At 38.7% G+C, this 27627-nt stretch overlaps 1 protein-coding gene across 1 annotated transcript in view; it reads left to right on the forward strand.

The window, feature by feature from the left end:
- Positions 1-1029: 1029 nt before the first annotated feature.
- ehf (ets homologous factor) overlaps positions 1030-27627 on the forward strand; it is a 101269-nt gene continuing 74671 nt past the window's right edge. Inside the window, exons 1-2 of the mRNA XM_087311036.1 lie at positions 1030-1411; positions 24301-24348. The gene's annotated coding sequence lies outside the window, so the exon portion shown is untranslated. The remainder of the gene's footprint in view (positions 1412-24300; positions 24349-27627) is intronic.

Genomic DNA, 27627 nt, shown 5'->3' on the forward strand with positions numbered 1-27627 from the left:
CATATTATATATACTACTTACATAATGCTTTCAGCTTAGTATAACAGCTCGTCACCCAGTGATAAGCACAGCGATTCGACAAAACTAACGTTAAAGTGAGCGGCGTTCATCTGACAGGTCCATTTGCGATAGCACCCTCCCAATGAATATTGGATAAGACGAAATGCATCCAGCTCGAAATATACAATCTCGTTGAAGGTTATTTCAGACCGAATATTCAAAACGCCGTGGTAAACAATATAGGGAGTGTGTCACAAGTTGTCACTGAATAAATGTGTGATTATAAAACCAACTTTACCTTAATGACTTACACTTTCACGTTTCATTCTTAGCACTCAGTGACCGCAGTTTAATTGAGAAGAACTGTTTATGTAGATTGGACCCCATTGACCTTGTCAATTTTCCCTAAATATATTCTTGCCATATACTCCACATGTACAGATTTGCAACAATGTGGGGGTGAATAAATATTTATAAATAATTATATTTATTATTATTATTATTATTATTATTATTAAGAACTATTTTTAACCATTGAACCTCTTTTGCTTTAATTTTAATGAACATAAACGCGATCAATTTTTAAAAAATACCTTGACTTTGATTAAGCCACGCAGTTCAAAGTAAATTTTAGATGAAGAGATCAATCTGATTCATAATACCTTCATTTATATCAATGTCTGATGGGATTGAAATGACATTAGTAAATGATAACATACTGTAGTTTTCTTGTTATGACAGTCATTGAATGTCAAAGAACTACATAATTCACACTATATAGCATCAAATTAGTTCTGATTTTCCAAAATATGCCTTTCCACAGCCAAACAAGTTTCTAACAATGTGAGGCTGAGTAAACAATGACACCATTTCCATTTTAGGCCAAAGCGAGCGTTCATTCCAGCGCTCCTTTGATCAAACTTTAAGATGCGTTAACAAACCCGCTCGACTTCCGCCTTGTTTTTCGTCAAACGCAACAAGAAGCGCTCACAGACCAAAAAACAAACAAATGCTGAGCAGCATTTGAACAGACTAGAAGACAGCTCCGAGTGTGTACAAGCACTCTATCAAATCTCAAAACCAACAGGGTGCAGAATTCACTTCCACCGTCATACCGGCCCGCCGTGGCACAAATAGAGATCTTGGCATCTTTTGATACGCGGAATCCACAGGTGGCCCCAGCAGCGCTCTTTCAATTCCGATTTCATGACTGACACCCCTCTCTCCGAGACCGAGAAGGACAGGGCTGTGATTTTCAGGAAGGTCGACCGGAGGAAAGATGGACGCTTTGCAGCATGGGACTGTCTCGGGACAGTGTGAGCTCTAATTTCACAGCTGAGCTCCGCTGGCTGGCGCATTCGGACCGCCGTTTCTGATAGACGTGCCTCTGACCCGGGCAGAGATGGTGTCAGTAAGTATTTGATTTATTTTTTTCTCTCTTTTACACCTCTAGCTGTCAGATTCATTACCTTGGAGGCATCCATCTTTTCAATGTGACAGCGCATATAACAGATTGTCATGACAAGTGTGTTTTTAATTTTTTTTTCTTCCTTCCAATGTCAAAGCAAGCGGAATTGTAATGTGAGACGTATGTCACCTGAAAAGACAGTTATGATGCTATTATTCCAGTCACATATAGTTGTCTCAAAATAGATGGTGGCATAAGGGTAATATGTTGACAATTGGCAAACTGATAGCAGTAACCTTGTTGGAGATGTGACTGCAATATCTGTTGCGCTGTTAAACAGCTCTTTTCTGCCTTGCGGTTTGAGGTATAGAGAGCACAACGGATTTTATAGCATCTGTGGTGGTTTTTGATTATTCATTCAATCGAAGTAGCGGAAGGAAGCGTTCTCGTAACTTAAATGATCATCTTTGAGCCAGAAATCAATTGTTGGATGGGGGATCAGGAGAGATGGATTGAGCTTGTTCTGGGATTTCTATAAAAACACTAAATTCTTGTACACTGAGGTACGCCGAGAGATCTGGTGTAGGAACAGGTTTCACGCTAATAAATAATTACAAAGAAACGGAAAGTTTGGAAGAGAGTCAAATGCAGGACTTAGAAACCAAACGACAAAGAGTTTTTGATGACAACAGTGTGCCTCATTTTTGAGAAGAAAGACTGAGGCAGTTGTTAAACTCCAGTGGTAAAACAAGTGCAAATCCAAATATAATGACAATATCCCAAATGACATGAATTTAATGTGAAAATCTTTAGGTCTATTTGACATCCACACACTGATGTCACCAAAATAACGATCTAAAAAGCATTATAATATGAGAAAAGTTTGATTCATCTGAAAGCTTTAATTGCAAATTGACATTGGATTTTGTATTCCTACAATGCATGTGAACTACCTTGATGTCAAAACGACATTAAATTGACATGTAACACTGGTTTAAAACTTCATGGCAAAAATCTAAATTATACGCTGGGTAATGTAGTAAAATCTAAATTCAAATTGATCCCTAGGGATGGGTATCGTTAAGATTTTAACGGTATTACTACTTTTATTGATACCACTCATCGGTTCGGTACTTTAACGGTTCTCTTATCTGTACTTTTTGTTGTGTTTTATTATAAAACAAAAATTGAACAGAATTAACGACACATTATTTTATTATTACGTTTTTAATGTTAAAAAAAAAAGCTAAACAAATATTTGTATAAACAAATGAATAAAAAATGTCCTGTAAAAGAATGCACAATGGTTTAAAGGAAAATGACTTTCAGATTTTAACCTCGTTTCTTCTGGAGAAAAATCGACATGTTTGCCTTTTCTGGCAGAAGTCGGGATCTTGGTTCGTTGTTCTCCTTGAGTTGCAAAATGCAGTTGAATAATCAGATAATGTTTATGATTTTTCTTTAACACATTCACATACTGTAAATGAGTCACCAGGGGTTTGGGAGTTGACAACGTAAAAATAAGCAGTTTTTTTTTTTATAATTTCTTAATAAAATTAGTTTATTATTATGCTAAATTTGTAAAAACAGCTGACATAAAAGCATTTTTAAATGTTTAACATTTATCTAGGCAACAGCAGTAAAAAAAAAATACTGTTTTCATTGTAACCGAATGTGTGTGTTTATTCAACTATTAATAATTGATAAATTATTAGAGAGACCTTATGTGTTTGACTGCTAGCATAACGATGTGGATGATGTACCTTTAGCTAGTCTAGTCAGTCAAAAACTTTTCAATTGTCTTTCTGCAGTTAATGCATTTTTAAAAGATACTTTTTCTTAGCCAGATTGCTTGTGTTTCTGCTTTTACAAGAAAACAACTTGTTGCGTTTTTTGCAACGGGCATTGTCGCTGTCCACTCGGGAAATACAACCCGTTTGGTTCACTCCGCAAGCTTACGAGCTGTGTGTGCGTGCGAGTCTGTGTCGCGAGCTACAGCCAAACACGGTGAAGGCTTTTATACTTGACGTGCTCGCCGCTGTACTTTTGGGCGAAAACACGAGCATTTCTCATGTGAGATTGCCAACTGTGCAGACGAATATCGCAAATTAGAAAAGGTTGTTCAGTTAAGTTATGCTTCTGTAAATAATGTTTATTTAGCAATTATTCTCCAGTACTAATAGCAGAACCGTTAACCGTCAGAGCTTATCAATAGTTCTGTTTTTATAATTTAGCACCAATTATTACAGTTCAAGTCAAATTATTAGCCAACCTGTGATTTATTTATTTGTATTATTTTCAAATATTTCCCAAATGTTGTTTATCAGAGCAATGAATTTTTCACAGTATTTCCTATAATATTTTTTCTTCCAGAGAAAGTCTGATTTGTTTTATTCCGGCTAGAATAAAAGCAGTTTTTAATTTTTAAACCCATTTTAAGGTCAGTATTATTAGCCCCTTTAAGCAATATTTTTTTCGATTGTCTACAGCAGTGGTTCTCAAACTTTTTTCATCAAGTACCACCTCAGAAAAAAATTGTCTCTCCTAGTACCAACAAAATGAGCAGTATTGAAATACAGTAGCGTAGTAGGCCCAGTAAAGCAGCTACAACTCTGCACAGTTAAAAAAACGTGGCAGAATACCTCAGAATTATAGGCTATATGTCCTATATGGCATATTATATCCATAATTTTTGATAAATTTTGAAATGTGTGTAGCATGTACATGACATATTTCATTCCTCCGCGTACCACTAGAAGGAAACCACTGGTCTACAGAACAAAACATCATTATTCAATCTTTTTTTTTTTCTTTTTTTTTTTTGCAACCGGGGACCCGTGTGACATAGGTTGTTAATTCTACTATATGATAACAGGTACAGATTTGCAACAAAATGTTGAATGAAATTATATATATATATATATATATATATATATATATATATATATATATATATATATATATATTTATATATATATATATATATATATATATATATATATATATATATATATATATATATATATATATTTAATTATTTATTGTTCATAAAAATAGTTTTTGAATAGTGAATCTAATTTACTTTAATTTACAAGGACATATAGTGGCGAAAAAAGTATTGAAAGTGTCATGTTTTTGTTTATTTGCTGAGAATAATATTTCTAAAGGAGCTGTTGACAGGGAATTAAACCAGATTTTGGTAAAAACCCAAACAATACAAACATAAAAATAAAACAAAACAAATCTGAAAATTGAGTTGTGTAAAATCAATGAAATGACACAAAGAGAAAGCACTGAACTACTGAAATGTTTTTAATACTTTATATAAAGGCTTTTTTTGGTGATGGCAGCTTAAAGACGAGGACAATGAAGTCACATATGAATTGCTTATGTGTAAGTTTTCCACAGACTTTACCAGAGTGTAAACATCTTGATGATTCTGTGGGTCTTGTCTTTCAAATCTGAGCTTTATTTTGTATTTTCTATTGGATTCAGTTCAGGTGATGGGCTGGGCCATTCTACAGCTTGATTTTCTTTCTTTGAAAGCATTTGAGAGCTTCCTTGGCTGTGTTTTGGATCATTGCCTTGCTGAAATATCCACTTTGGTTTTATCTTCATCATCCTGATAATGTACATGTTCAACTGAAGAAGCTAATATTAATTTACAATGATGAAGGGTAGAGGGATGCTGAAGAACTACTAAAGAATTCAGCTGCTGTCTGGGCTTTCACTGCCTTTTTACACCTCCCTTTGAATAAAAGCAACCGCAGCCGGTTGCTTTTCTTCATAAAAACTGAATAAAAGCAATTTTTAATTTTTAAACCCATTTTAAGGTCAGTATTATTAGCCCCTTTAAGTTATATATTTTTTTGATTGTCTACAGCACAAAACATCATTATTCAATAATTTGCCTAATTAATTGCCCAACTAACCTAAAAGTGCACTTTATGCTGAATACTATTGCTAATATGTTCTGTCATCATGGCAAAGATAACATAAATTACTATTATGTTATATAAAAAACTATTAAGTTTTAGAATGTGTTGGAAAAAAAACTTCTTTCCAATAAACAAAAATTAGGAAATAAAAATATACAGCGGGGCTAATAATTCTGACCTCAACTGTATATTATAGTCCATTATTAGAATAGCTTTTAAAGCTCTCCTTACATACATACTCTTTCCTCAAGAGCAATTTTTCCCCTGTTTGTCATTTCATCCCTTTTCAGTCTGACATGTTGGCGGCACAAACCTGTCGACCTTCCAGACCTACAAGCTTCGGTAAGTCCAGTCGAATCTCCACCACATGACGAGCCAAGACTCTGACATGCCAAAAAGAAGAGGCCTTGAGGGGAATTGCAGGACATTTACTACCTTTGTCTTGGTATCTCTGTTTGGCCCATTATATGTGTCAAGCAGCGGGTCATTTTTCCCCAGCGTGGCCCAGGCTGTCGCTCCCTGTGGTGGCAATCACCTTGCTGACGGAGGCCTAGTCGGTGCGGCGGGTATTTTTCGCCAGCCCTTCGGCTTCGACCCGACATGCTGCAATCTTTCATGCGGACGCCTCTGTGCCACGTTCTTAAATAAAGGCAATGCATCACTGGAAGGAAAGGTGTCAGTTATAGAGAGCGAGAGAATGGGGCTAATGACTTGAAAAGGGGCATTAAAAGAAAAAGTGGCACATGAAATTCAGGCTTCTGTAATACTGGAGGTATTAGCAATTTTAAAATATAATGCAATTAATACATACAAATTTGATTATAAATGATATAATAGTTTAAATGTAAAATTATTTTAGAAAACTTATGTGAAAAGTGTAAATTATATACACTCACCGGCCACTTTATTAGGTACACCTGTCCAACTGCTTGTTGACTTGATCTGCTGAAATGTTTTTAAGGAGCTTCCTGATGCTGACTTTAATTTTCTAGTCATTTCAACTTGCATCAGTCAAGCTATAAGTTAAACTTTGTATAACTTAAAATGAGTTGAAACACGATTATTTTTAAAATAAGGTAAAGCAACATTACATATTTATTGTCGTTATATTTTTTACAGTGTATTGAAAAATAAAACCCTTTGAGGTAGAGATTTCCAGGTATATAATCATTTTGATTATGCACAAGCTTTTTATATTACATCAATGATAAGAAGCTCCGGTTTCCCCACATGTCCAAAGACATGCAGTACAGGTGAATTGGGGGGTATTGAATAATAGGAACCATTTTTTATTATTTTTGTCTCTTTTTCTTTTAATCAAACAATTATTTTTATTGGTCATGTAAGGGTCATATATTAACTGAACTTTTAATGTTGTGTGTGAGTGCTGTGCATACTAATTAGCATTTTTGCAGAAGTAGATAGATGCGGGTCCAAAATTAAATTCAGCTCTGCAGAAACTTCCTGTCTGAAAAGAGGTGTTAAAACTGAACACGGAACACAGAAAGATGTATACTTTGTTGTTGGGCAGAGAATTCGTAGAAAAAGAGAAAGTATGTCGAAGGTGTGGCCAATGGAGGACTGAACAATGACTGACAAGTGACGTTACACCAAAACTCCACCTGTTAAGATCGGTTGTGTATATATGGTGAAGTCAGGAAATGTATGTTAGTTGCGAACCTCTTGAATGTAATTCTTGTATTGCATTGGGGTAATGTAACCCAGAGCTCTGTCATCGAATTATTCATTTGTATCCAATAAATTGTTACGATTTTTGACATTAAAGAAAAACCTCTCCAGACCTTTTCTTATTGAACACGCATGGAATAGAGATAGATATTTCAACAGTTGGCTAAATTGTCGGTAGTGTATGTGTGTGAATGAATGTGTGTGGATGTTTCCCAGAGAGGGGTTGTGGCTGGAAGGGCATCCGCTGCGTAAAAACGTGCTGGATAAGTTGGCGGTTTGTAACGTTGTGACGACCCCAGATTAATAAAGGGACTAAGCCGAAAAAAAAGAATGACAAAAACAATGCCAAGAGTAAGTGCTTAATACAAACATCTTGGGCATATTTTAGAGTCTCAAAGGCTTTTAATGAGTCATGAAACTCCTTAACAACAGTTTCCATTTTAGGGCAAGTTAAAAACGAATTCCTCCAGCTGGCTGAGGGTGTCGTAGTGGAGATGTTGCACCTGTTCCAAACGCTTAAGCGCTGGCCATCCGTGCCAAAGCCAAACCACAAAATGGACATAATATTCTGTCGCCAAACTTGGACACGCGTGACAATGATGGAGCCCCGGCGAATGGACTTAACACGGCACATTTGGTAATTTGCACACCTACCTGCACTTCAGAGCAGCACAATTACCCAGTTCTTCTGGCCGGCTCGCCTCTTTTTCTTTTTTTTTACTCTTCATTGGCAGACTGAGGCGCACCTTTTTGGCCCTGTCCGGCTGCGGTTGCGACGCCGTGAAATGGACGTTAATTCCCTCCGCTATCTGTACCATGCAGAGACTGTTTTAAAGCCTACATATGACTCTCACTCTTCTCTGCTGCTACAATCATCCAAATGCAGCGAGAGAGAGAGAGAGAAAGCAATGGGTAAAAAAATGAAAACATCAAACAAACCTGTGAAATGCAAAACAGCGCAAGTTTTACATTTGGTTGTTGCCATCAGTGGTGCTTAATGAGAATTTCACCTTCCAAGTTTGAAGGTAATGGAGGGAGAGGGAAAAAAACTGCATTTGTTCCTTAAAAATAAGGAGATGATGTACATTATGCAGTTAAGTCTTGAGTAATGAATGGTTTGACCTGTGTTTGGGGCTGCTGTCCATGGTCCTGAAATCAATCCTCAATCCTCATTCCTCATATGCACCAGTGGGAGATACTGTACTTTTTCCCACTGGGAAGATAACAGATTTTTCCTTTCGCCTAGTCCCTTATTTATCAGGGGTCTCCACAGCAGAATGAACCGCCAACTCATACACTAAGGCCAGTTTTGTTTACCCAATTCACTTATAGTGCATGTTTTTGGACTGTGGGGGAACGGGAGCCAGGGGCATAGTAAGTGGGGGGGTGACAGAGTGCGTAGGGGGCTGGCAATTTAGGGGGTTATGTGGCGGTGTTCTGACAATCTTTGCTACCTCCTCAGAATGTGCTACCGGTAGCTTAATCTGTCATATTTCAGCTAAAAAAAAACAGGATTCAAGAGTTCACACTTAGATAATGCTTGACTATTTTAGCAGGTTTGGCATGCTGTAGGCGAAGCAGTGGCGCAGTAGGTAGTGCTGTTGCGTCACAGCAAGAAGGTCGCTGGTTCGATCCTTGGCTCAGTTGGCCTTTCTGTGTGGTGTTTGCATGTTCTCCCTGCGTTCACGTGGGTTTCCTCTGGGTGCTCCGGTTTCCCCCACAGTCCAAAGACATGCTATACAGGTGATTTGGGTTGGCTAAATTGTCCGTAGTGTATGAGTGTGTGTGGATGTTTCCCAGAGGTGGGTTGCGGCTGGAAGGGCATAAAAATGTGCTGGATAAGTTGGTGGTTCATTCCGCTGTGGTGACCCCAGATTAATAAAGGGACTAAGCTGACAAGAAAATGAATGAATTGGCATGCTGTCCTGAGCTCGGAGATGGATGAACCCAAAGCTACCGCCTGGTCGATAAGCATTTGGGGGGATATGAGATCAGGTAGTTCTCGATTACTTCCCAAGAATAGACCTCTATCTGCGGCAGTTTGTAGTAAGTGCTTGTGACTTTAACTTTTGTTACATGTTTTTTGAGTGTGGGAGGAAACCGGAGTACCCGGGGAAAACCCACACGAACACGGGGAGAACATGCAAACTCCGCACAGAGTGTCGACTTGCTCAGCTAGTGTTTGAACCAACGACCCCCTTTCTGTGGGGCAACGGTGCAAGCCACTGAGCCACCGTATTGCCCGTACTTAGAATTGAGGAGGAGAGAGAAGGGATGGATGGGGGGTTTCCAAAACGAATCAATTTAGAATAATCCGATTGGCTAGTTAGTAATTAGTGATAGGACTGACTACAGCTGATTCCTATCATGTGCCTCCCCGGAAATTAGTTTGTGAAACTTCACTTAGCACATCTTGTCAGCTTTAAATGTCTATCAGAATGATCTACCTACTTAAAGAAGGGTGTAAAAACAGGGGGAGCAGATTTTGTCAGCTTCAAATGTCAATCGGAATAAACTATCACTCTAATAAACAAATTAAAAATAAAACTAATAATTTAAAAAACTAAAAATTAAAGCAGTAGTTTACTCTGATAGGCATTTGAAGCTGCTACGCCTTTTTCTACTTTGTTCAATAAAGTAGTAGCTATGCAGAGATATGCTCTACTCCCCCTCCCCTTTGCTCTTCATCCCCACCCCCACTTTTCTCTTTGGAGATTGCTAATGTAACTATCATACACCCCGCCCCACCTTCCCTTCACTTTGGGCTTGAAAACGTCACTATCACCTCCGCTCGGGTTTCAGTTCAGGTGAAGCTAGTTCCACACAAGAGACAAAATAGAATCGGGGTAAAACTACATGATTGCAGTGCAGTTTTCTGATACGTTTGCTTTTAAAAACATTGGTTGAGTTTAGGGAAGGGTTTAGTTTAGCTTTACTTGAAAACCAATTGAGTAAACCAGTTGTCTTAAAATAATTTGTTGTTATTACAGTATATTTAATGACAAGTACAGTCGAAGTCAGAATTATTAGCCCCCCTTTAATTTTTTCTTCTCTTTTTAAAATATTTTCCAAATGATGTTTAACAGAGCAAAGAAATTTTCACAGTATGTCTGATAATGTTTTTTCGTCCAGAGAAAGTCTTATTTGTTTTATTTCAGCTAGCATAAAAGCAGTTTTAAATTTTTTAAACCATTTTAGGAACAAAATTATTATCCCCTTTAGGCAATTTTTTTCCCGATAGTCTACAGAACAAACCATCATTCTACAATAACTTTCCTAATTACCTTAACCTGCCCAGTAAACCTAATTAACCTAGTTAAGCCTCTAAATGTGTTACCGACTGGGTGGAGTGACAGAGGACAACAGGAGGTAAGATCCAATATGCAGTTTATTCAATGTCAGGCAAGCAGTGGTCATCAGGTGCAAACAGGTATATATAGGCAGTCCAGAATCATAAACGTTAAACAGGCTAAAGGTCGAAAGGCAGGTGGCTAAACAGGATAACAAGGGTACAAGGCTAGGATCGAGACACGGAGAAACAAGACAGGTAAACGCGTTGTAATGTCACACTGGGTAAACAAGACTCGGCAACCTGGAAGCGTCAAAGAGTGGCTTATGAATGGAGTGAAATCAGTCTGTGAACAAGGTCCAGCTGGTGATTGCAATCAGGATAGATGAATGAGCAGGCGTGCGTGTTTGGGAGCAGTGCATGTATGAAAATGTAGTCCTGGGAAATGCGGAAATGTAGTCATGAGAGTTCGTGTGAGAACCAGCGATCCTCTGGGAAGCGATCGCTGGTTGTGTGACAAAATGTCACATTAAGCTGTATAGAAGTGTCTTAAAAAATAGTAAAACATTATTTACGGTTATCATGGCAAAGATAAAATAAATTAGCTATTAGAGATAAATGGTTAAAACAATTATGTTTAGAAATGTGTTGGAAAAAATCAGCTCTCTGTTAAACAGAAAACGGGAAAAAATTAACAGGGGGGCTAATAAATCTCTACATGTTCAGTAGCACTGGTTGACTAGTATCTAAAAATAGAGCAGCATAAACGAAAAAGGACAAGCCCCACATTCTCATAGACAAATGTACAATAAAACGTAGCCTAATTAACATATTTCAGATTCGCAAAAAAGTAGACAGCGCCCTCTAGTAGATTCGTCATCTGAAATCAGCTAAGCTTACCCGGAGCAACGTATTTTTTTAGTATTATGTTTTATGTTACGTATTTTGTAACATATTGCGTTCCACAAAAATGTAGGCTGAGATATGTATTTCCAATGAGCATGGGTTGCAAAAAAGCCCTTGTTTGATAATTACTAAACATTATCAGGATTATCAGATATTTAGATATTAAGTGTACTCATCACGTTTTTCTTGAGGGTACACAAAAGCCTTGTGAAAAAGACTAATTCAAAGGCATTGAAATATATGTTTTTCATCTATGTTTTCCATCACCATGTCCCCTTAGGGCCTCTGTAGTTTTCAGTAGACGAGTTGATTAGCGGAGCGGGGGAAAGTTGGTGCTTTCATCAGTAGAACCAATGCGCAGAAACAGTCCTGACCTTTCATTGCAGTAATTTCAGTTTTTGTTATTCAGTGTTATGCCTCCTGATTAATTTCATTTGCTTTACCTTTCAAATGTTAATTCTTGGAAAATAAACGACAGATAAAAACATAAGTTGTTTTATAACTTCACAGCTATCATCTCAGCGAGATGAAAGCTGAGCATCAAGCGATTATCATCACATTCATTAGCATGAGCCATGCTTGCAAAGCAAATGAGCAGGGCCGAAGCCGCTTTATCTCTCCCCTTTCTCTCTGTCAACAGTAAATAGTCAGTCAGCTCATCCCAGAAGCAGGGATGGGTGGGGTATCTAAAATCTCTACTCAAGTAAAACTAACAATCTTAATAGTTACTTGAGTAAGAGTAAAGAAATATATAAAGAAGAAACTACTCAAAGTAGCTAGTTTCTTCTGATCTGATTGATTAATTACATTCATTTATTTTCTTTTCAGCTTAGTCCCTTAATTAATCATGTGTCGCCACAGGCCTGAACCGCCAACTTATCCAGCAAATGTTTTACGCAGCGGATGCTGCAACCCATCACTGGGAAACATCCATACACACTCATTTACACACATACACCACTTTCAGATTATTTTTCCCAATTCACCTATAGCGCATATCTTTGGACTGTGGGGGAAACCAAAGCACCCGGAGGAAACCCACATGAACACGGGAAGAACATGCACAGAAATGCAAACTGACCAAGCCAAGGCTCCTCACAGCAAGAAGGTTTTGCTACCCACTGCACCACTGTGAAGCCCCTTGGTTAGAATAAATAAAATTACATTTCAAACTACTTTGCTTAGCTATCACACACAACTTTAGGTCACATCAACATCATAACATGCCATTTGCAATAAAATCTCAAACAGACCAGATGTTGTCTTTTCCACATTCTCAACACAAATTTGTCAACGCCTGCATGTACACAAAGAACAAAAGTTGAACAGTAAATTTGAATGAAAAAGGCAAATGGGAATATAGCAGCTTCCCCAGGACTTGCAAAAAAGTAATATGAACAAAATCCTGGCTCACACAGTACATTTACTAATCATAAATGATTGTAGTATGTCAGACTGCAACAACATTGCTCCCATGTTACACTGTAAGATCTCTGTTGTCATGACTGATCAACTGATGCAAGAAATCTCACCTAGAGTTTGACGTCTCCACTCTGTGACACTTTCACTATCCCATGGTCTCATAAACCAATTGTAGGGTTATTTCTGAGTAGGGTCTGTCCGCGGATTTCAAGAAAGGGTGGCGTAACGTATAGGGCCACAACTTGTAGTAGAGACGTAACTTGAAGTCCAATTTATCTTTATTTCTATAGTTGAAATACTGGAACAATAAACAACGTGATCTCACCTAATGACCCGATCTAATCCTGTTTACATGAAATAAACCTGCTCCCGAGCAGGTTTGAGCTACCAGAACTGTTGCTATGACAACAACTCTCGATAAGTTTTAAAGAACCAACCGTTCCTGGATCGAGTCAAATCGTCAATAACCAAATCCAGCTAATTGAGTAATCCACGTACGAAGAACGGACGCCAGTGCAAGGCAGGATAAACGCATCATAATAGTCACGGTTACAACATGACAGGACTTAGCAAAGATGTGTGTGTGCTGTAATAAAAGTCCCTGTAATCAGTCAGTAACGATCCTCCGACTGTGTGTATGCATGTAATAAAGCTGAAACAGGAACAGCTGTGTGCGAGGTGCATGATGGAACTTGTAGTCCATACACCGGCGACTTTGTAGTTCTATGGGGATCTGCGTGTTTAGCTGTCATCTACAATAATTGGTGATTGTGACAGTTCAAAACATCCAATTTTTTAGACGTATTAACGTTATTGTTTGGTTACAAAACATTTAATTCTCTTGTTAAATTAATGTTTTAATAACAATATTTAAAGTGTTATTAAAACGTAACCCCAACAACACAGTGATGTTTTAGTAATTTTTAGAATGTTTATTAATTACAAATAACATTATGGAAACGTTCTACAAACATTATCTTTTTTGATAACTTTGAGAGAACCTTTGGAGCACTGTTTCCCAAGCCTGTTCCTGGAGGCACACCTACAGTACATATTTTGGATGTCGCTCTTATCTGACCCATTCATTTGAGGTTTTGGAATCTCTTCCAATGTTCTGATAAGTTGATTCAGGTGTGTTTAATTAGTAAGAGGTTGAAAATATGTACTGTTGGTGTGTCTTCAAGAACAGGGTTGGGAAACACTGCTTTAGAGAACGTTAGCCAAAGTAACAAGATCATTCCCTGCTAGCTAGGTCTGCCCAGGAGTACTCTTAGATGGAGAAGCCGACTATATTGCAACCACACATCTACAATGACATGATAAGCATTGGCACCTGTCGCAACAAGTTACTCGACTCTCAAAAAGTGACCACCCGCCATCTGAATGAGGTCTTCATTTAAGTGTAAGTACCGTGACACTGCCTGGAAACCAGAAATAAGTGCACACACACACACAGGCATACTGACTCTATTCCTAACAGATGGGACTCTGTCTGTTCTACAAGGGCCCGCCGGCATGTTATAGTAAGTGCTCCCTTGTTACAGAGAGCATTGGCACATATGCAGGGCCTAAAAAGGACATGTTAGCACGTTAGAAGTGAGAAGATCCATCACAGAGAGCCCAACATCTCCTGAGATTCTTCGTATTGGCGTAATCAACTTCCGTAAAAATACAATAATACCCAGCTTTCAAGTATTAAACGGCTCTACCTCCGAATTGTTCTCCCGACCATCTGATGTGCACACATGCTTCTGTTTTTCGATCGCCTTAGACAAAACAAACAATAATAATAACGGAATAATCATAATTTCCCCCGTTGAGGATTGAAATGAGTTAGTGGCTGAACTGAGGCTCCACACAGTCACGCTTTGCTGATTTGGAACCCTCTTTGTTGTGTGTGTGTGTGTGTGTGTGTGTGTGTGTGTGTGTGTGTGTGTGTGTGTGTGTGTGTGTGTGTGTGTGTGTGTGGCAAGACTGCATCAGGCGCTCTTCCCGCTGGGCTTTGTCAAACTGAAGCGCTATGTTTCCCTCTAGTGGACGGTTTGAGAAGCACAACCCCCAATCCAATAGCATCTGTGTGGCTGAGCTAAACATCCAAGAAAATAAATCACTCCTTTGTCAATACCCTCATCCGCGCATCTTGTTTGAGAAAAAGTCTCAAACGCTGGTAAAATCCATTGCAGCAAAGTGATTCAAATGGATTGATTTTTTTTTTACCTCACAAACACAAGCGTGCTGATGCAGCTCTAAGCAAAGACACAGCTAGGGTACTTTCCTGAGCACGAGTGCATTGTGAGGTTTATTTTATTGATACGTTGGCTCAAGGCTGATTTCCAAACAAAGGCGATATGAAGGTAAGGGAAAATCCACTCACCAATGATCTATCGGAATATCTTCCTCAATGGCTCTTTAAAAGACAACCTCCAAAATCAAGCTCACCATTTTCTGTTTACTTCATAACATTTCTTGATGTGAATGTGGTCAAATGTTGCTGGTTTTCTTCTTAAGAAGGGATTCCTCAATGGTCATCCCATGTAGCCTCAAGTTCACCTGCAACTGACAAGATTAATCTATCAGAAATCCATTATATTGAAAAGACCTAACAATTTTAATCATAATGTTAACCGATGTGGACTTGGACCAGATTCAAAAGTAGCCGGTAGGTTTAGGCCCTGTCCACACAAATATCCACACCAATCACAAATTTTGCACGTTCGCAGTAAACATATCACGTATTCAGCATTGTTCAACTGCGGGACGGTAATTTGCCTCTGTTCACATGCCTGCATTGACTTGTATGCAATTTACTCACAACATATTCTTCAAGAGATCACACTTAGATATTGCTTGTTTATGTTAGCAGGGTTGGCATGCTGTACCGGTAGAAAATCTTGAGCTCGGAGATAATTAAGCCCAAAGCAAAAGGGGGTACGAGATCAGGTAGTTCTCGAGAAACCCCTGAATTCAATTGGCCTACTCCTTGATTACTTACCACACCAGCGCATACCCATGTGGTGAAAGCTCAGTACTAAAGCACTCATATACTAAATTGAATAATATTTTAATGCAATTGAAACTGGTTTCTATTTTTGTCTTTAGCTCTACAAAAGGGTTATATATATATATATATATATATATATATATATATATATATATATATATATATATATATATATATATATTAAGGGTGTAACGATATGCATATTCATATAGAAATGTTCGGTACGAGACTTTCGGTTCAGTACGCATTACAAACAGAACGATCCAATTCCGACTAACATCTAAAAAGATAAAAGAGAATAATTTCAAAATATAATGTTTTCAGTGCAATAACGCTCAACGTGGCATCCTAGATGACGTGGCAGACAACATGCTGCCTTCCCCGCTGTCATGTTAAATAGTAGACCATCGCTTTTGAACTCAGAATATCACTTTATTAAAGCTCATTAGCAATCTTGCTGCCTTCTGTGTCAGCCTGCTCGTGTTGGCTCCGCCCTCGTTGCCCCAGCAACTCTGGACCCCGAAACAAAACAGCCAACCCCAATTACCCATTTACATATCATCACATCTGCCCACCTCCAAACACTACTCCAGTCACACACACGCTACCAGGCATCCCAATTCTCCAGGAAGTTTCGGAAGACTCCCGGATGCCCAGATAATCATCCGGAGATTAAATATATATATAAATTTATTTATTTATTTATTTATTTTTTTTTTTTTTTTGCTTATAAATGTATAAGTTGGCACCCCTACCAAGTTAGACCGCTACAGTAGTATTTGTTTTTCCTATACTATTTAAGTTAATACTTTTTCAGCTTTCTTCAAAATATCTTCTTTTGTGCAGAAGAAGGAAACTCTTAAAAGTTTGGAACATTTTTAGGGTGAGTAAATATTTTCATTTTCGGCTGAACTGTCCCTTTAATGAAATTCTCTAACGCAACAATGCTCTTCAACCTTTAGAACTGAAATTAGTCATAAAGCATTTTGTTTACTTCAGCAAATTTCCTGCTGTAATTTCCTGGTGAAGATTCAAAAGCCAATCTTATTTCGCTCTATGCAGTTAGATTGGATTTGAATGTAATATAGTTTCCCATTTTAAACAAATTTGCCTTGGTCTTAAATGACTTCAGTGAATAATGCAACAATGTTGGGGATTCCTGAGGGATCATTTCGCTCAGGGATTTAGTCATAGGAGATATATTCATTGATGCAATTTGGTTTCTCTAATGCAGGGGCGTCCAAACTCAAGGTCCTGCATAGTTTAGCTCCAACCTCCTTCAATACACCTCCCTGGAAGTTTCTAGTATACCTTGAAAGGGTTGTGAAGCAGACATTAGTCACGTTTTTTAACAATATTTTAATTTATTTTACCAAATTTTACAATGTTTACAGGGTCAGGATTCAAACAGAGGCCAAGGGCTACCAAATTAAACCGTCTATATTTACAAAATCCAGTTTCGTTGACGCAACAAAGCCCTCAACCATCAAAAAGGATAATTGATTAGCTTTTGATAGATGAAGGTTTAAACAGAGTCTCCAAAATCCAGAACTAGCCAGAAAAACACATTTTGGGAACACGTTCTGTTTACTTCATCAAATTTCCTGATGCGAACATAATCAAGGTTCCCACATTGAAGGCAAGGACAACCACACTAGACTGTCTATACATGATGAGATGAAATCAGCTTATATAACACAACCGTGCTCTCTTCATCTTTCGAAAGGGATACTTCAATGGCTCTCTAAAGTTGACAGTTCTCATAGACACTCCGAAAATCAAGTTTGCTAGTAGATGGGGAGTAGGAATTAGTCAGAAAACCATTTTAATTGAAACATTTTTGGTTTATTTGATCAAATTTCTCGATGAGAACATAATCAAGAGACAAAGTTAGACAAACTAAGCCATCTACAGTCATGCTGTTTTTGGTGGTATAAAGCAACAATGCTCCTTCAGCTTTTGGAAAACCCTTAAAATATATTTTTGACAACATTTTGACAATTCCCACGGAGCCTTTCAAGTTCACCCACAGCTGAGTAGTTGGAATTAATCAGACAAGCATTATTAATGAAACAGCTCATGTTTCCTAACATGTTCAAGATCTGAAAATAATACCAAAGCCTAGCTGTACTTGTGATGTTCTCAAAGCATTTTATTCCCATCCAGCTCCACTCCAACCATATAAAAGCATTCAGAGGGGATTTCCCAGTGGCACACGCCCCTCGAGAGATTACATTTCCCATGGAGCCTTTCGGTGCTAAATCAAGTTCACCAGCAGCTGAGAAGTTGAGAGAACAATCCCTCTGAAGACAATCATTTCAGTCTTTACACTTCTCAATGTGACCATTTTTTTTTTTGCTGTAGGCCTTTCAAAAGCAAGAGAATTTATAGAGCTTGAGTGAGCCGGTTCAAGTTTTTTAGTTTTAATCGATAGCTTCTGATGGCTCGACGTAGACCGAACAAGTGCATGAATGAACTTCAACCAAAACTCCATCAATCCTTGAGTCATCCGGTCCACTCCAGTGTGACTCAGAATCAATGAGAAAACCATTATTACTGGGCCACGTTGACATTTATATCACCAATTCATACTTTTCAGACATGGGCGCGTAGACGGGGTTTGACTTTGACAGAATGATAATAGCCTGAACTTCTAGAGAAAACTGTTTCGACGGTGAAACAAGGAATTACATTCTGTGAGCTCTTTCTTTTTTGACTCTGTCCACGGGAAGTCCTTGAGGCCTTGTGATGGAGTTGGTTTGAGATGTGTTTATTTGTGAACTTCTCAACCTTTACTCTTTGAAAACAACACTCTCTCCACCACGGGTAGATGTCTCACTTTCCGGGCAAAAGGGGCGTCCTGCTGAGCCGCCGCTGACGCCGGAGTGCTTTCATAAGGGCATGGCAAGCTAGGTCATATCCTTGATCCTCGAAACTGAGGAGTCTTTGGGGAAGCTCTTGCTAATGGCTTCAACTTGTGTGACAGAGAGAAAGACGACCCTTGACACTGATCAAGGACCAAAAAGCTACTCTAGTAGCTGTGGAAACAGTAGAACAAGGGTGTCGCCTCACAGTCCGAGAGTTCACAAATGGTGGAACCACTTGCACTGTTGACACAATTTTAACAGTGCATTATAAATGAAATTTAAGGAGCTATTCATACAGGATGCATCTTTTAAATTTCAATGTGCTACTTTTCCATTGTTTTCAGTGCATGACTGTTGCCCCTCACAATTTTTTGCAGCAACTTGCCTATGAGCACCAAGTTTTTAAGACGCCGTATCAAGGTACATAATTAAAACTTTTACACAGTGCGACTCATCAATGTCAGTTGCAAAGCACTGGACCAATCAGAAGAACTTGGAGGTGGGACAAGCATTTCAAGCTTCTGTTTTACAGTACCAAGTTGGCATTACAACCGTTTTATTTGACAGCAAAATAATCAAGAGATAGTGGCTGTCTCTCATACTGTCAAGTTCTACACCAGGGGTGACCAAACCTGTTCCTGGAGATCGACCTTCCTGCAGATTTCCGTTGCAACCCATATTAAACACACCTGCTTGTAATTATCAAGTGCTGTTCAGGGCCTAATTAATTGATTCAGGTGGGTTTGATCAGGGTTTGAGCTGATCTCTTTAGGAAGGTCGATCTCCAGGAACAGGGTTGAGCACCCCTGTTCTACACCATGCTTTTTCCTATGCTTGTTTTTCATGTTTTCTCAGACTGAATGGATATATATGCATATTTGGCATGCTGTCCAGGGAGGGGGCTCCACGTTCAGCAAGACACCCTAGTTGTGTTATTCCCCATGTCAGGATAGAGATAGAGAAATGGGTTCGAGTGCAATGTCTCCAGAAGCTCCCTTCGTCTTATGTAGGAATCAGGTTTAAAAGTGTAGGGTTGGGGTGGTGGAAGGATGCTGAAAGTCACGAGAAAATGGAGGTATGATATGCTTGACTATTTATAGGTTTTTATAGGGTTAGTCTTATGCTGATTGGATAATAGAACGATTGTCAATAACACATTAGCCTTGTCAAATCTGTTTGGGCTTCTCCTGAAATTCGTTTATAAAAGATCACTTAGACCAGGGGTGTCCAAACTTGGTCCTGAAGGGTCGTTGTCCTGCTTAGTTTAGCTCCAACTTGCTTTAACATGCCTGCCAGGAAGTTTCTAGTATATCGAGTAAAGCTGCGGTCACTTTTCTTCCCATAGACTTTCATTCATACGCATGCAAATGCATCAGACCGGAAATACAAGCTTGTGCAACAAGTTTTGCAGTTTGCTGCATTGCAAAGTTCAAGCTTGGTGAACTTTGACCTGCGAAATCGCATCACTTGACATTGTGAAACCAACTGAAGATCAAAACATGACCTCTGTGGACAGAAATTTAAAATATGGATCAATCGCTCGCTTATTTAAATGTCTAATCATCTTGTTTAATCCCGCCCCTTTTGGCAGTACCATACAGCAGAATTACGCAAGCTCATACTCTAGTGCAGTGGTCACCAAACTTGTTCCTGGAGGGCCGGTGTCCTGCACATTTTAGCTCCAACCCTAATCAAACACACCTGTACAAGCTGATCAAGGTCTTACTAGGTATACTTGAAACATCCAGGCAGGTGTGTTGAGGCAAGTTGGAGCTAAACCCTGCAGGGACACCGACCCTCCAGGACCGAGATTATTGACCCCAGCTCTTGTGTGACTGCAGCTTAAGAACTTGATTTGCCCGTTCAGGTTTGTTTGATTAAGGTTGGAGCTAAACTCTCCAGGACACCGGCCCGCCAGGACCTAGTTTGGACACCCCTGACTTAGAAAGTTGCCTAAGAGACTGTTGCCGTATGTCTTATGTTTTCTATGATGGTCCAATAGAAATCATTATAACATGCTGATTTTGTTGCCAAAAAAACAACAAAATGAAACTCTATTAAGTCTGACAACTACATAAGTGTTGAGTCGTAGCCCAAGAGTTCACAAATGGTGAAATCATTGGCAATGTTGACTCTATTGTAAAGAGTGTGTTAACAGTTATAATAAACCAATAAATAAGGAAATACAGAACATGCAGGAGAGGAAGATGTGAGAGGCAGCAACCATATTGGCACAATGAATTAAGATTCGTTTGTGTGTACATGTGTGAAATATTAGTTGGTATGCTGTTAATCTCAAGATTTTCTCACATCTTTTATGCGTGGTATGCTCAAATCGTCTCTCACCTACCATCAACAAATGAATTCTAATAATCCTTTGAAAGCTCGGCGTCTCAGTGAGGGTTCTTGTAGGAACGGGGGAGAGGCATTAGTGTGAGATGAACAAGATAATAGGGGTGGAGGAAAGGAGGGAAGGGAACTGTGTGAAAGAGAGCGCCAGGCGCTAGTGCTTTCCTGTGTTATTTGCCCTCTGATAAGCTCACAGTGCGCGCTAACCAGGACTCTTATTTTTTTTCTTTCTGCTTTCCGTTCTCTTTCGCCTTTCGTTCCCATCTCTTTCTATTACTCCCTGACTATCTCTGTCTCTCTTTCAAGTAGTATAGCAGCACTTTTCTCAGAATGTTCAATCAGAAAGAGGTAAGAAAGCAGGTGAGGGTCAGAAGGCAGGTACATGGAGTGAGTCTATTAAAGCGCGTGATTGCAATCGTCTTTGAGAATAGCCTTCTTGTGTCTCAGACTGAAATATTTCCCTTTGTGTTTCAGTGTTGAAAGCCTGATATCAGTGCGTGTGCTTTTGAATGGCTGCATTCGCACAGATATAGCATGAAAGAAGTTTGAAGTTTGAGAAGAAAGAAAGAGGAAAACAGAAGTGGTATTCAAATATTAGCATTGCTAATTCAAGCGGTAACCAAAATAACAGCTAAAATGTAAAATAAGTCAAAACTTATTGAAGATAGGACTCTTCCATTAGCATATTTTTCCGACAGTCTTTTTTCATGTTGTAACCTCTACTGATCAGGACTCTGAATTTCTCAACTTTCTGGATAATTGTAATAGTAAATGCTGGTAATCGGGAACAGACTGCATATGGTTTAAATGCTAAGAGGGACCCACAGTAAAGTCCATCTCTTAAATGCAGTTTACCTAAGATTCCTCTTCCAATTAAAATTCATAAAAGTGTACCTCTTGAACAGTGCTTAATTTGTAAATTGCCAGGTCCGGGGACAGATCGGTGCAACGGATCTGGCCTGTTACCAGGGGAGGGAGAAGTGTTGCAGACGAAAGAGCTGGAGGGTGGGGGACTTGTTGCAAATGAATAATAAGAGCAGGGGGGCAGGGTGTGTTGGACGAAAGTGAAGAGGGTTGGGGAGTCACGGAAGAAAGTGAAGAGAGTCTGAAGAGGGGGATTGGCAAAATGATCTGCTCTTGAAGTAACTACCTAGAGGTATTTTGTGGGCACCTAATAGGCCTATATTACTATTTTTTTTTTAAAGCAGTTTTATTTTTATTTTAGCAGTAAGTATCATATATTATTTTAAACAGGAGAACCTGAAGTTTCAATCTGTATAATTTAAAGGTCAAGTCTAAAATATTTTTTGGTCCAAAAACATATGAACAGACAGAAAATATTCCAGAATTATCCAGAAACGATTTTTTTTAAAAAGTGGCATGTTCTAGTTATTACAAACAAAACCATATGAAGTTTGTTTTTCTTTCTTTAGAAATACATGTTATGATGTTTTATACTTCCAAAACAAATTTTGTCTACATCCACCATTCCCTGAGCAAGTTATAGCAATTTATTTCAATGTTATTCCAAGGCGTTTTTCAATGGGGGAAAAAAATGCATTTGCTTACTGACAATGTATTTGCCCAAAAGTTCTGGGAATGAACTAAACAGAAAAAAAATGTTCCAAATAACAGAACACTGAAGCAAATTTGACTTTTTCCAAATAATAATCTGGGCATGGAGGAGGGACAATGCATCAATGTATCATGTCTGGTTTGTCCGGAGAGACAAGTGACGAGCGTTCCTTTGTCAAATCAGCGTTGTCAAAATTTGATGACGTAACCACACTGATTCCGGAGCCTCTGAAAGTCCGTTGTCCTTTATGCCAATCTTTGAATTGTATGGATTGGATCAGCGGATCAAAAGTTATTAAACATTTAAGAGCAATACTTATTTATAGCCGCGGGCGGCTGTCTCGGTCTTTAAGGGTTAAAGTGCAAATGTGTACCCAGCAGACACCTTGATACCAAAACGATCCAAAGCCTGTCAAACTTGATACAAAATCCGCCACATCACCCTCTAGCCTAAGACCAGTTACTCACTGAAGCTAAGCAGAGCTGAGCCTGGATGGGAGACCACATGGTTACTAAACTACAGTAGGTTGCTGTTAGAAGTGGTGTTAGTGAGGCCATCAGGGGCGCTCAATCTATGATCTGTGTGAGTCCTAATGCCCCAGTATAGTGAAGGGGACACCATACTATCATTGAGCACGCTAAACCAAGGTCCTGACTCCCTATGGTCATTCAAAATCCTATGGCACTTCACGTAAAGGGTGTCCAGGCCAAATTCCCTCCATTGGCCCTTAGCCATCATGGCTTCCCAATCATCCCCATCCACTGAATAGGATCTATCACTGTCTCTCCACTCCACCAATAGCTGGTTGGTAGTGAGCACACTTGTTTTGTTGTCCTGTGGCTGCCGTCACATCATCCAATTGGATGCTGCACACTGCTGGATGCTGAGGGGGGTTTGGAGAGACCCCCCTCATGATTGTGAAGTGCGTTGCCTTTATGTACATACAAAATCCAGTGTAAATTTGTATTCTGGACTTGAATCTTTCAGATGAATACAACTTTTTTTATACTATAATACTTTTTGTGGTGGTCAAATGGGATACAATGTGGGGATGTCAAGGTTTTAACAATTCATGATGTCAATTTAATGTTGTTTTGACATCAAGGCGCCTGCTGGGTACCTTTAGCTTTTCAATTCACCTATAGTGCATGTCTTTGGACTGTTGGGGAAACCGGAGCACCCTGAGGAAACCAACGCGAACAAAGGGAGAACATGCATACTCCACACAGAAATGCCAACTGATCCAGCCAAGGCTTGAACCAGCGACGTTCTTACTGTGAGGTGATCATGATAACCACTGCGCCACCTTGACACTAACATTGATGATATCACCACTAATGAAAAGAACCTTAAATTTGCACCTTAAAAAGTAGTAGTAGTAATTATTACTAATATTATGGGGCAGAGGTGTAATGGTGGGGAGTTCAAGGAGGGCTGCACACTGCCACCATTTACATAATAGAAGCAAACCCCACAACCAAGTTTTAAAAGCAAGTTTTTACTAAAGAGGAACCCAAAGAGTCCAGAAACCCTAGCTACGCCATTACCCACAGATGCTGTTTTCTGTACAATTACCAGTAACGTCATTAACAGCACTGGTTGTCATGGTAAAGCACAGGCTGTAATTGTTGTTTCAATGATTTTTACATCCATTAATGCCAGGTCAAGGGGCCGTTTGTCCTCCAGCCCCTGAAGACTTCATCAGTGAGGCTTTGATGATGCATTAGCCAAATCTCATATGAGGATTTCAGCCCCTCCAGGACGCTCCGGCTAATCCATATGAATTTCCATCTGTTCATATTCTAGATCGGTCCCCGATTTGATGTTTTTTTCTTTCTTTCTCTCTCTCCTGCAGGTGAGAGAGGCGAATGGAAACTGAGAAAATAGCCAGGATTAAGTTGAGGTAATGGCACTCGCGCTCTGCCTTTTGTGTGCTCAGCATCTGCAATTTTTTTTCCAGGATGCCATACAGGGCAAGTTAATTTTTCATTGCGCCACGAAAGGGGAATAAGATAGAGGGAGTGGAATAAAATAGAGAGGAGCTTCTTTCTCTCTTCCTTTAGATACTCATTTCACCATCTGATTGGTTTCAGCCAATCAGCTAGGCGCGATTTGGCCCGGTAATGAGGTGTGCTGAGCGAATGAGCTGTGGTGGCGTGAGCAGCTTATGCCGTGCTGAAGGATAACTGATAGTCACCCCTCCTTCCTCGCTTTCTTCCAGCCCTGCATGCGCATGTGTGTACGTATGGCCTATTTTTATGTGTTCAGCAGCTCAATATTCCTTCTCATAAAGCGCTGAATGGATAGTTGAAGTGCGTATTAGATTAGGAGTCAGCTTTATGGATGAATAAGGTATGCAAAAAACAGCAGGGATCGCAGCAGAACTACTTAACTTTGGAAAGGTCAGGGGCCGCAAGGCAGGATGTCTTATCTTATATATTACAGTAGATATTATGATCTGAAAAATTCAACTCAACGTGATTTTATTGCACAGTAGTGGCAGTTTTTGAAAGGGCTTCAGAAGCGAAAGGTACTTAAATTGCATGTTTATTCATTTTTATTGTATTTGCGGCTTTATTAGAAGATTATCTATAACAAATATGTCTGATGTGAGTTCAGAAGCTACCCATAGCAATTTGTTAAAGCAGGGCTATTCAATTAGTTTGTCATGGGGGCCAGTTCATGAAAAGCATCCCAAATGAGGGGCCGGAGAGATATTACTTGCAATATGAGTGATAACACAACTGCATATTAGAGTCCATATGCTGTATTTTTGCTCCTTACGACACCCACGTTGGCTTTTTCTACATTAGAATATTAATATGTTGTATTTTGAAACTACATAACATCACTGCATTGTACAATGTGGCTTTTTTACAAACATATTCAAATGTTGTATTTCGAAGCACAACAAAATCAGTGTATTGCTCAAGTAGGCTTTATCTACATTCAAATACATTCATATGTTATGTTTTAAACTGCGTAACAATTAGGGATGCAACGATTATAGATTTTGGTACTACGGTTATAGTCTGACGAATAATCATAGTTTTACGGTTATCATGATTATTTCGCATTTATTGAATTCAAAACAGTTTAGAAAATTAAAAGAAAACTGTTTATATTTTAAAGTGTTGTTTATTGCTGCTCAGTAACCAAATACAGCACAAAATATTTATAAAAAACAAATAGTCCATTTCACTCGTAAATAATTCACTCGACTTGTAAAATGTTTTTGATTTAAATATGAGTGATAATTTTACAATGAAAAAAAATGACAGAACAATGAATAAATCAACAAAATAACAATGAATAAAACATCTTATTTGTCTAATGTTAATTTAAGCTATATAATAGTTAAGAATTTAAATGAACTGTTATGTATCTGTGTTCATACATACATAATCGTTTTAATCATTTGTAATAATTCGTCTAACGTATCTTTCGTTTACATTGCACTAAAAGCCACGCACAACTCTCACCACCACAGCGTGAGATAATTTCAACTGTGTACGCCTGGAGGGCGCGAGTGCGTCGGTTTGCTTGTGAGCCGTGCGCGCACTACTCTCAATATGCACACGTCTCCATTGGAAATAATGAACTTGTTAGCACAATGAACAAAAGTTTTTTGGTTTTGTAATCTGTTTGAAATGAACGCAAGGTACAGTCCGTTCTGTCAAATGCACATGAAATGACAGCAGCAATTACTCAAATGCCCACAAACTTGTAAACAAAGAGTCGCTGTCAATTCTGAAGGAGATTCGCCATCAAGACCAAGTTGTGAATTACTTCAGAAGACCAGCATGATCAGATGAGCATTATCCAGAGGATGATAATGTGTAGATCCAGCCTGATCTCAAGAGGAAACGTAAGTATTTTACGTTTTGTCAGTTTAGTGGCTAATTTGTACAAATTTGCACGATTTCAGTCGTATGAAAATGTTTGATTTAAAAAAGGAGGCGTGGCACCTAACCCCAACCATCATTGGGTAATGAGCGAATCGTACTAAATTTTACGAATTAGATCGTACAGTTTCATACGAATTAGCCACTAAATCAAAAAGTTTTTAATTGCCGTGAGATCGGCCATAAATGAAGTTGGTGTCATGATCACCGGTGTCTGTTTTTTTATTCTATTTCTTTTTTTTTTACATGTTTAGAAATGAAACTTTTGAGACAGTTGTTGTTTGATTTTATTAGTGTTCCAAATATGTAATGTAGTGTAAGCTTGGCAAACTGTTTTTGGATGAGACTTGCGTCAGTCCTTTAAACACCCAACAATGGATTTGAGATTTGAGAAGGAAGATTATTACTATTATTATTATTATAAATTATTTAATATTATTTGTATAATGAATATGATTTATGAACCAGCCAATTATGCAAAGATCATGAAAAAAATCACGAAAAAACAGTCAATGTGTTTTTTTCCAAATATTCCAAATGTCATTTCCACCACTTTTCCAGAATGTTTTCAAACCAAGTTACATAATTTGAGATCCTGTGCCAAACGTCTTGCAGCTTCCCTCATTTTTAATAGCTTCTGTTAAATGCGTGAATGTAAATGAGATTAACAAATTAACACTTCATAAAAAATAAAAAATCCTCCTATACTTAGTATCTATGTATCCACTGCCTGAAAACTTCCATTAAAGCGGGGACAATTGTTACCACTCTCTCGCTCTCCCTGTTTTTTTTTCAGATGCTTTTGTCCAATTGACCAGATAATTATATAAAGGAACTGTTTGTGCTCATAGAATTACGTTCTATAGCAGTTTTTTTTTAAGAGAAGATTGTTTCTACAGGTGGTTTGTCAAGCCCACTCACCTGTCTGAACTTCACTTGGAGAATTTGATGTTTCCCCATTCGACAGAATGCCTGAGCATATTGCCTGAAAGGCATTTCAAAGACAGCCGCCTAATGACTTGCCGTAAGGAACTTTGGTTCAATCTTACTCCTTAAACAAAAAATATTACCACAGTAAATCTTTGTTTTTTGTATATACCACAAGTGTGCAAGTGTTTATTAACCAGGTCACCAGTAATTGATTAATCAGACAGCAAACAAATCCTACAATCTCCAAAACAAGCTTCTCAAATTGTTGGGTGTTTAAAGGACTGACGCAAGTCTCATCCAGGGCACGAAAGCTCATCTAAACCGTGATCTCTCGATCTCAAAGGTGG

The sequence above is a fragment of the Danio rerio genome, chromosome 25 (genome assembly GCF_052040795.2).
Source record: "Danio rerio strain M-AB ecotype USA chromosome 25, GRCz13ab, whole genome shotgun sequence".
NCBI lineage: Eukaryota > Metazoa > Chordata > Actinopteri > Cypriniformes > Danionidae > Danio > Danio rerio.